The sequence below is a fragment of the Xyrauchen texanus genome, chromosome 32 (genome assembly GCF_025860055.1).
Source record: "Xyrauchen texanus isolate HMW12.3.18 chromosome 32, RBS_HiC_50CHRs, whole genome shotgun sequence".
Taxonomy (NCBI): Eukaryota; Metazoa; Chordata; class Actinopteri; order Cypriniformes; family Catostomidae; genus Xyrauchen; species Xyrauchen texanus.
In genome coordinates, this window is record NC_068307.1 from 6,009,488 (window position 1) to 6,021,606 (window position 12,119).

The following is a 12,119-nucleotide window of genomic DNA, read 5'->3' on the forward strand; positions in this document are numbered from 1 at the left end:
TAATTTAGATAATTCTGAAAAATATTGCGATTTGAACTGCGATATGATTATTATCAAAGTAGTAAGTGTTTCCTTTTGACCAAAACTTAAAATTAATGGATAAAAATGCTCTACTGCCAATAGAAATAGTGTTTATCTAGTGTTCAAGAAAGGGTGTTCACATTCATAAAAAGAACCTAGACTAAATAAATAATCAGTAATTGTTCACAGTGTAACTTTTTTTGTGCTTTTTTATATAGGGTCTTACTTTTCAGCATTTTTCAGTAACTTCCCAAACACTGCTTGATTTGATATTTTCTTATCTAATGCAATCACATTTATACTTTTTAAGTTTGGCTTAAGTGTCTAAAACTCTAAACACTTTACAGAACCACTGAATAGTTTGAGAACTTACCCAAAGGCACAAAATGCTTTTATGTAAATGTGAGATCATTATTTAGCAAATACGTCAGAATTCACATTAATGATGGATGACTATGCATCTAAGTTGAAACATTGCTGGAATTCTTTATCAAAGTTCGAAGCATGCAGTGAGAGAGCTGACCCAGCCTATTCTCTGTCAGAAATGCAGGACAAAGCAAAGTTTTTGGAGAAGAGAAATCAGAGGATTCACGATCCCTCGCTGATATTCATCTCCCACATTTGGCTGGGTTTCAAAAGCACACATAACCATGGAAACTGCTGGCTCAATGAGCCGCATGTTGATTTCCAACACATTGGCTGTGCAATACGTGGATGGCACAGTGCTTCACGCGCAGTAAACAGACTGAGGAGTTACATCTTGGGAGACAAGATAGAAGCCAAGACCTGAATCAAAACATTCAGTATTTCTTAGGAAAATACAAAAGAATGCCTCTGAGTATTTGCATCTCCAACGGAACTGTGCACCTTTTTTATACTGCTTTGTATGTAGCTTTTATAATGATTGCTAGCCCTGCTGAATACCACTGACAAAAACCAAAGTAATGCATTTTATACAATAGATAGTTTAGATTCTAAATACTGATTCTAAAATTCATAAAACATTGATGTCTTATAATATTGTACGAAATCTCCACTTCCTGCCATGCACGAGAAAACCTGTATGGTCAGTCTAGGTGTCATTAAAAAATCCTCCCCTTTGTGATGGTGTATAACATTTTATCATCAATAGTCGATGATTTGTTAAGCGAGCTTTTCCTTCTGGATGGCATATTTTGATCTGTACATCTAAGATATAACATTTGATTATTTACACAGGCAAGCTCACAGAGAAGTAAAAAAAATTCTCTTTTGTAGAAAACTGCCTAAGGTAAGAGCAGATATCATGTTTTTAGCCATTTGGAACTTAAAGCAGCAGTGAATGGCGCGTAAAAGATACGTCCCATAAATACCCGACCTATTTAATGGTCAGCTGATATTATTGGCCGATATTAGCCTTTAACAGATATATCATTTTGGCGTGTATGTTTTCTGATATGCTCAGATATGAAAAAAAATATTAAAAACATATAATGCAGAAAACAATGCTTTTGATGATTTAGAATTGCAGTCATAAAGTTTGTTCAGCAGAGTGCACCAACTCTTTTATTTACAGAGCTGAGCTGATGGTGGTTCTGCTGACAGTGTGAAGGCAAGCGGTGTCTTCACGGTAAGTTGCTAACTAGTTAGTGAATTACATTCTGGAAAGTTAATAAACAATGACCTCATCATTTTCCCTTTTCAATATAACTAATATAACTTTAACGCTGTCCCTGACAACCATGTCACTCATGTTTATCACATCTGTTTGCTATGTTAGCCAGCTATATTTTGTCAGTGCAGTCAGTAATGTAGCAGATTGAAACGGTAAGCATCAGAGCATCTTTTTGCAGCTCTGCAGATAACGTTGTGGTGGTTGACTGTGTCTGTTGAGTGTTGATTTCAGGCTACATTGTTACCTAGTTGGTGAGACACAATGCTGGAAAGTAAATAAACAATGTCCATCTTTTACTCTCTGTGACAATGAGCTTATAGCATTAGCTAACCATGTAGCTACTTCCATCCCTTGTCAGATGAGTGGAAGCTAATGTATAAACATGTATTCACCAAACTGTTTTGTTCAGGATTCACAGTTTGTTACCCCCTTCAACCGAACAATTCTAGTCATTGCATTTACAAAATATAATATTTAAAAGTCTGGTCAACAATTGACTGATTCGAAAGAGTACTGATGTTTATTTGTATATATATATTTTATTTGAATGTATTCTTTATTTAAATGGTCAGCCATTGCTGATACTAAACATACAGTACTGATTTTTATTAAGCTATCATTTTAATGTATTATTTATTTAAATGGTCAGCAACTGACTGATACTAAAGAGTACTGATGTTTATTTAGCCATTTATTGTATTTTATTTATTCTTTATTTCCTCAGTGTTCATTTCTAGAATTGGTTGACCATGTATGATGTAATAATGTCATATTTGATTAAGAAAACAGCCTTCGGAGTACCTTTGCATAGTCATATCGGTGCAAAATCCACATAGAAATGGTCAGTTTTCATTCCAGCTCAAAAATTAACTATATCGGCCACCATATCAGTAATCTGTGAATTTTCCCCCTCTAAAATCAGTATTGTATCGGTCTCAAAAATCACATATCGGTCAGGCTCTAGTTTGTAATTGATGACATACAGAAAACATATTTCACTTTGTGATTTTTTTGAAAATCTTTCGAACTGTGGTATAAGGGGGGAAAACTATACAGTCGCATTCCTGACATTTGATATATGGTTTGTCTATTTAAGTGCTATTTGAAAGACTTTTATATTCATATCAACATTTCTACCACATTACCTCTAGGTGGCGCTTATTTGTGACACAGATGTTTTGTTATTTTATGTGACATAAATGCAGAATTGTGTTCAGATTCAGAGTTTAAAGTTCAGATTCTAAGCTTTCAAACCATACATATACCTGACTTATGTCTCCAGGGACTTGAATATTTCAAGCATAAACTTTTTTCGTGCCATAGTGCCTCCTTTTGGAAAGGTACAATGTAAAAGCTTCTTCAACTAGGTCCATTGAAGGCCTGTCCTGCTGTCTTTCACTGTAGTAGTTTTTACACAGACACAATGCCGTCTTTCAGGCACGGCCAACTAAGTCATTTTGAGGTGGGCAGCGACTAAGCAGTCTAAAGTTTAAACTGCTGCCATTAGTAGTCTCTGGACCAGCCCTTTATTGGAGAGAACGAGAAACCCAATCTGAACCATTAGCCTGAGTGAGAGCCTTTCAAAATACATTCCAATCTTTGCACAATGAGTGCGTAACACTGCAATACATTCACATCTTTGAGGTCTCATTAAACAATTTGCTTGCAAGTGGCTGTGTTATTTGAGCTCGCAGAAGCTGAATGATAGAACTTAATGGTTTGTGTGCAGGGTGTAAAATCCATCTCAGTGTGATAATGTTGAATAAAATCATGCAAGGATTGAACTGAATGACTGGATAACCACACCATCTATGAAGAGATACTGAGCGAAGTAAGCCATGCACAACAATAGATTAATAAAATTAGCCAAACAGCACAACTTCCAAGACAACCATTGGGTAACGCAATCATTAACTTTCACTAGACATTTGAAGTTGTAGACGAACAATTTCATGTACGTCTGGCGGTTTTCACTTTACAAAGTTTGTCTACTCATTAAGAGTGACTTTTTGGTAATTTAGTTTATGTAATCAGTTCAATTGACTTTGATGCTTTGAGACTGACAAGGTCATGCGGCAAGGTTGTACTCATTTTGATTACCATATAACTTGCTGTTCCACATCCTCTAACTCTGTGTTATAATCTCAAATATATCCATCACACTGACAATCAGTTAAGTAAACATTATGCACTGTCTAATGGAACTTGTTCAGAGTTGAGTGTTCTAATACTGAAAGCACATATTATGCCTTGGGCAAGCATTTTGCCAAACCTTTTGCAGAACAACAAACAAAACGCTAGATCAGACAGTTGAAAATGCAAAACAAAGAGGAGTGTATCTGTTAGGTGTTTCTGATGGAAATTCCCAGAGTGGTTTGAAGAACAGTTATTGACATATTGCTCACAAATAAACGCACACTAATTAGGGTATTATTATTTTTTTTAAATAAGCGTTTTAGGGGTTTTCACACAAAGCCGAAAGAAAACATCACACCCAAGCAATTTTATTAGTTATCATTAAGAACAATTTAGGGTGTTATCTACACAAACACAAAGATATTTAAAAAAATATATATATATATTATGTGTTTTTGTCCATACAACGCAAGTCAATGGGATCCAAAACTTGCGCTTTACAGTATGATCAAGCTTTTCTCATGAACGTGTGCCAAGTTGGCATGTGATGGTATTTGGTAATACGGTATATCACACGTTAATAAAAATGCAAGATATTGTTATCATGGGCACTTTGAAATACCATAAACACTTTAAGATAAACTTTTAGTCAAATTGTTTAGATTTTACTGATCGCACAGTAGTTTTTTCCATCAACAAATCAAGATTCACAACAATGCACGTATGCAGCATAAATGACACATGCGCACTCTGATGCAACAAAACCAACATGGACGAGAAGCATGGATGAAAGAGGAACACAGATGACCCTTTTTCTTCTTTATAAAAGGGTTAAGTCAGAAGTGTGGAAATAATTTGGAGCCTTAAAAATTCATTTGTTTGAAGATAGAAACACAGGAACACCTCAAACATGTTCGCTCATCTGCAGGACAATCGTCCCATACAACTCAGAAAGATAAGGTAATTTGAGACAGTTATGCTAATTTTTCCAATCTGTTTTTAAAAACAAAAAGACAACACAACAAGAGACAGCTAGCTACAGTAAGTTACAACTAAAGGCCCAGATATAATTTATATAACAAATGTTTTTAGGGTAATAAAATGTTTTTCTACATAACGTGCACAGCTTTGACCATTATCGTACATCTTGCATCACTTTGAAAAGATGCAATGTCAAGTTATAACTCTAAAATGGAGACCACCGTTGTTTCATTCAGCTACGCCATCATGCTGTTGTGCTGTTTTTAAGGCATCCTGGACCATTTTTGCACTCATCTGTGCTACTTTTAATTGTTGCTCATTTGTAAACATGTACATCTTTGATCATATTGATTGGTTTCCGCACAACACTGATGATATGCGCTGCGTTTGTAACGGGGTAAGGGATGGGCGAGGAGGAAGCAGGAACTGGCTGAACAGTAAAGGTACATTTTTATTATATTAATGAACTTAAAACAACATAAAAAAATAAAAGACACACACACAACACGACCGCCCGCCCGCCCGCCTCTCTCTCTCTCTTTATCCCACCTCCGGCTGATTAGCCGATTTAGAGCCAGCCATATGTCCTCAAAACTGACTGGGAGAAACACACGCAGTCCTGTGTGTAAACGAACATGGAAGATGTGAGATTTGAAGTCCAGTGTCTCTGCTTAGGCCTGTTTAAGCTGGTTGAAGCATCCCAACATCACCATGGACTATATTATGTTTGTGTATTCAGAAGATTTCAGCCTGGATTGAATGCTTGTGAAACATTCGTTTTTCCCGATGATTCTGCAACGCGATCCGTTCTGAACAGCTGGAAGCCCGACAGATGTAACGCGCTTCATTCAGCCAGGTTTCTGTGAAACACGGAGCAGCACAGTTAGAAAAGTCCTTATTTGTTTGAGAGAGCTGAAGCAGTTTGTCCGTTTTGTTGGCAAGGGAGCGGACATTCACCAGATGAAGTCCTAAAGCCACGTTGACGAATCTTCACAAGCACGCTGGTGCACTACCCTCCCTTGTGTCTCTTGGAGCACTTGTATAACACAGCTGCGCCTTCAACTAAGATGTCTAATAAAACATCCGAATAATCAAACACCGGCAAAAAATTATCAGGTACTGTACGCTCTGCCGAATATTCAGCAGTTCATCCCTGGTGAAACTGATTGGGAAAGAGTGACAAAAAACATGACAAACAAATAAAAGTAACAAAAACGCTAACGAGCTCCACACCAAAGCAGCCATCCGCGGTGACATATAATGTTTCTATAATGCAGGTGTTTTAATCCTGAAATTTAGTTTTATAAATGGTGTAGTTCATTTTCTTCAGACTGCATTTTGAATATGGCTCTATTGGAAGGGCTGCACAATGTTAGCCAATCACAACAGTGAGTGTTTATGTTGAAATCTTAAAGGGCCAGGTAGCTTAAAACTGAGCATTTCAGATAGAGGGCCAGAGACAGGATGGAAAATGATTAAATATGACTAAATTATGACTGTTTTTGTGCAAAAATGATTCCAACATTATAAGTTGACCTCAGGAAAGATAACAAAATTATTTAAAAAAACAGTATATCATGACCCCTTTTAATACAAAATCGAGGAATGACGTAATTTAGAACAAAATATGGCCAAAAAGAAGGCTTTTTTGCGTTCTTTTTGGTGATTCGTAACAACTTGTCTGTGCAGCAGTGTGGCAGGTCTCTGAATGTTAGGAAACAGTATACTGTTGCTCGGCTGTTCAGAACTTCTTTTTACCCCTGAACAAAGAATGAAGAAGATCTTCTATTGGGGCCTTAAGATGACAAAGATAGTAAACTGTTGCCATTTTCAGATAATGTGTTGCTTGCTTTCAAATGGTTGAAGAGTAGTTCACTAATACTCAGCTAGCTACAAGGTAAAAATACACATCTTATAGTAACAACTAAAATACAGCTGTAATCAGCTAATACTAAGTCCTAAGGCAATGCGGCATGATGATTTCAATATTAAGTTAATGTTGGAACTCAACGCAATCCTGCGTTGCCATACAGTATGAAATTGTGTTTCATTAATTTGCAGCTAGCGCCTATCTACATATTAGCAACTGGCTTATAATTGTTGAAGTCAATTAGTTGTTCAATACCTTTTTTAAATGTTCAGGATTCTTTTCAATGTTCTTTGTTATCTGTTAAAAATGCCATAAATGCTGTCGATTGAGCTTAACTTGTATTGAACCCAGAACATTCCTTTAAATTTTGGTATGTTTCTCACCCAAAGTGATCATATTGCTTTAGAAGACGTGTATGGATTACTTTTATGTTGCCTTAAGTCTTGGACCCCACTGACTTACATTGTATGAATAAAAACACATCATACATCCTTCAAAATATCTTAGTTTGTGTTCCGTAGAAGAAAAAAAGTCATACGAGTTTGAGGTGGCATGAGGTCAATAAATTATGAGAGAATTATAATTTTTGGGTGAACTAGAGAGTCATGATGGAACATGTTCTTCTTTCACTTGCTAAATTTATGTTCCACTTTCTAGATGAACTCCAGAAATTGCCACAAACATAAATTAAACACTCACACACACACACTATATAAGATAAAGCCCTATAGACTGTAATGTGTGTTATGGTTTGATGCAGCTATGCATGTAAGGAATGTTTTTGCCATTACATGTCAAAACACAGAGAGTTTGGTCGCAAACCTAGATTTCATCTTTGTGAAAAGACAAAAATGTCCAACTGTTGAGAAAGCCAGAATTTATGACGTCAATTAATTTGTACATAATAATAAAAATCCCTCTTGATTGTTTTCTCAATAGCTGCAAATGATTTTCCTTATTCTGATCTGATCTCCACACCTCATGTACACGTCACAACAAGAACATGCTCTTTGCCACTGTAACGCATCAGTGAAATTTTGACATCTTTCTCAAAAATACCCAGGAGAAAATGGGATGTGTTGGTGTTGCTCACCTGACAAAAGCAACTCTATGGTGTGATGGGATCTTGGGGTGGATGAATGAGCTTGCGGATTGACAGACTGCGTAAGCCAGAATTCTGTCTGCTCTGATCTTAATCCACAAGTGCTGCTTCTCTAAACAGCATGGAAGAGCAATTTTTCTCCAGCCTCTGGGGAAATGCAAAGAGAACAAGGGTTAATCAAGAGCTCATCGCTAATTAATACTATTCAACACCTTTCAACAAGGATATTCCTGAACTAACTAAAAAATTGTCTGTTAAAAAGCAGGTCATGTCTTGCCTTTCTTATATAGTGAAATGTCATTTTTCACATGTATAATATAGTGTGTGCTGACAAATGACATCAGCACATTACATCAGTTCTATACAACTGAGCCCAATGATAACTCAAATACGCAAAACCAAACTGTCCCACGCATCCAACAAAGAACACGGTCCCTGTGTCTCTTAACATCTGAGGCCTTTAAGTGGAGATAAGAGAGCATGAATGAAAGTGTTTGTATTCGGGCAGCGCAGGCCATTGACTGGGCAAGATGAGAATCAGACGCATTCACCCTTACTCTTATCAAAGCCCTCAAAGTGAACAGATCGGTCGGATAGAGAAGGTGCACAGCCCCTACGAAGATTGCGCAAGACACATAGTGCAGTAGCAAGGACCAAATGCAAGAGGTGCAGTCTCATGTAGCCACATTCCCTGTGCTTTCTGAGGTGAGACAGCTGTACGATTGTAACAATGCATCTCCAGTCATTTAGGTGGTGTGGTTCTGCTATGCTTCTTAAACTTAAGCTATGTACAATAAACAAAGTTCCTGAAAGCAGAAAAGGACCAGCAACACACATGACCATGACTCCTATTGTGGTGATCTGGGATTTGCAGTTTAAGACATGAACACAGTGAAGCTGCATCATGTACTGTACGTGTGGTGGCACAGATTTTAACATTTTGCTGTAGTCACATTTATATAAAATTAACATTCTTGACATCAGCAATGCCTCTAATATCCAAAAATAGCCCATGACATATCAGTGCCTGGACACTGTCCTGTGTGCTTTTGCGGTACCACTCCTAACAGGTGGCATATTTTCCATGACCTGCTTTGGAACACCACCAACGCAAGTTCCTGGGAACAACCCAATTTAAGGACAATAATAAACCACTACTCTCAAGGGACGTCCTCCAGCTTCCGACCCTTTTCCACAGAGATACAAGAGGATGAGTTAAGGGTTGCTCACACCGAACACGTCCTTGCATTCAAAAAAGCTAGATGCAGCATAATTGAACAGAACGTGGGTCTCAAAGCACAACAATTTTGGAGGGTTTAAAGGCAAAAATGTGAAGCATCTAATTTTGAACAGAACGTGGGTCTCAAAGCACAACAATTTTGGAGGGTTTAAAGGCAAAAATGTGAAGCATCTAATTTTACAAAAACGCTTATATTATATTATATTATATACTTCTGTTAAAACTGGTATTATTTGAGCTGTAAAGCTGTTTAAATTGTAATTTGTCCAGTTGTTTTAGGGTTTACGGCATTACATCTTCATGGCTACCAAGTTGTAAAATTATATTTAACTTCACAAGGAAATGTTAGAGATTTTTTCACGGTAGAATTATGTTAACACATATATTGTTTACGTCTTGAGGCTGTACTTTGTACTTTTTTCAAAAGTTAGTATTTTAGCATTTATGGAATGTGCCTCACTTTAACCCAGTCAAAATTATTTTTGCGGTTATCAACTTAAAAGTATATATCGACATTTCTAGACAACATATTGATAGCATAAGTTATGGCCTAGTTCTGGTGCGGCAGCAGCAAATTGTTTGGCCGTTTTCTGAAACTGAAATTCTATATGTGGGCCGAACTCGCAGGCGGAATGCAGCCAGATCCGGGCCAAGATCATTTTGCTATCTAGGAGTATGCCACAAGTGCTGTAGATTGAACTTAACTTGTATTAACCCTGCAATATTCCTTTAACTTGATAAGGCGTCTAAACAAAATGCAAAGGTCATGTGCAAGATGCTGAAAAAACAGTGAGATGTAGTGCAACAATCAAACACGTCCTTCTATCACATGTTTACATAGGAAAACCGACGAAAAACAGCGTGGACTGACACAAAAACACGGCCCCTTAAAGACCCTTTTTTTCTGTTGTGTTTACAAGAAAAGGCTAGGCGCGAATATTTCCCGCCTTCTCTATATAGCACGTGCGAAAGGTCTGTCCTCATAACTATGTTCTGTTACGCTCCAAACGAAAGCTAATAAAACATTCACATTGCCTCGTATTTCTTAATACGATCCCCCCCAAAAAACTAAACAAAAAAAATTCCATAGGCTTATGTTTTCTGTCGGACAAAAAGGGATTTTCCTCAACGATTTGGAAACTCATTTAAAGTGACTAGTTGACTCAGCAATGAACTTCCCTGTATTATGCTTATAATAATAGGTGGGAAATCTGAGCAGTTGTCTCACCTGCCTTTGTTTGAGGTGATGCGGTGAAGCTCGAAGTTCACATAGAGATGAGGTTTGGCAACAAACCTTAGAGCTCTCAGCATTGGTGGAGCTCCCTCTAGTGGCCAGAAATAAATTAGCTCTGTGATAATAAATTCATAAAAGTCTGCAGGAGACAAAAAACAAAGAATACCTTATTATTCAGGAATGGCAGCTTTAAGTGAGAATTAAGTGTTTCATAATGTTTTAATGTATCCTTTTACTAAGCATGATTTATACGTGATATTCTTAATTTCTCAAGTGTATAATCAGTACTAATTATAACTAACTGCAATAGATAAATCATATTTATAAATATTACTTTTAAATATTAGTTATGTAAATAAATGTTTATTTTATACCAAAAGCTAAACTACCTGTAAAAACTTTGGATATACCTACTCATTCTTGCTTCTCAAAATGTACAAATAATAGTAAATTCATCAACTAAAAAAATTAATCAAACAGACTTTACCAGAAAAGTAAAAATTGTAAACAAATCAAAACTACTTTTATTTTATCTTCTTCAAATTAGCCACCATTTAAAGCATTGTACACTTTTGGCATGAACTTTTTTAAGCAGCATGGAAATATTTTATGCTAAGTGTTTGTTTGGCTGCTTTTCCATCAGTACATGGTCCAACTCAACCATTAATAATAATAATAATTAGTATTAGTATTAAATTTTTTAATTTTTTAAACATCATCTCAAACGTGTGAGCAGAATACCAAATATGTAAGGTGTGATTATCGGATAGCATGAAGTCATTCGGAACATTCATAGACAGGGTGAAAGCAGTCTGCCATGGTTCTGCCCTCTCAATTATTTTACCCATCAGCCATGCAAAGACAAACACACCTCTTATCGCATACAGGGGGGATGGCACCTGAGATATAAATATCCACCCACCCATCAATCAAACTGACACCTCATGCTTGAAAACCTTTTCATTATAGCATGGAGTACACAAACAAGAACACAAATAAAACTGTGCTTGACATATACATAGATATATATTGTGATAGATCTAAATGGCAACTCTGCTATCATCCATCCATGCAAAAAACATTATTTTTTACAAAATGGGATTTGTCTGTTAAAGCTGACAGACATTGTTTACCCATAAAATTACTATTCAACTCTGACAATGTTCCTTTACTGTTCATGGTCAATACTCAAAAAGGAATCTACTGTATGTACAGTACCTTTATTTGCATCACTTCTGCAGTATAAAACCCCTTTATATTTAATAACAGTATCTCCTGGGCCTTATGCTTTAGGCAGGACTTTCTGTGATCTGTTGCATTAATGAAATGCATCAAGTGCACGGAGAAAACCATCATACCAAACATGCTGATAAATGAAAAGCAAAACCTTCGGTTTTTGTCTTTTTAATGGATTAAATGCAAAGTTCCAAGTTCTTCAGCATCTGCATCACAGGTGGGCTAATAACACAACACTATGAATTAATAATTGTGCACATCTTAAAGGAGTATTCCCAGTTCAGTACAAGTTAAGCTCAATCGACAGCATTTGTGGCGTAATATTAATTACCACAAAAATGAAGTTTAACTTGAAGTTTTCTTTTCTTTAAAAAAAGCAAAAATCTGGCATCCAGTGAGGCACTTACAATGGAAGTGAATGGAGCCAATCCGTAAACATTAAAATACTCACTGTTTCAAAAGTATTGAAACAAAATGTAAACAATATGTGTGTTAACATGATTTTTGTGTGATGAAATCGCTTACTAACCATTTCTGTGTAAAGTTATACCCAATTTTACAACTTCATTGCCATGATGATGTAATGTCAACAACCCCTCGAATGACTGTAAAAATGATTATTTAAACAAATTTACAGCTCAAATA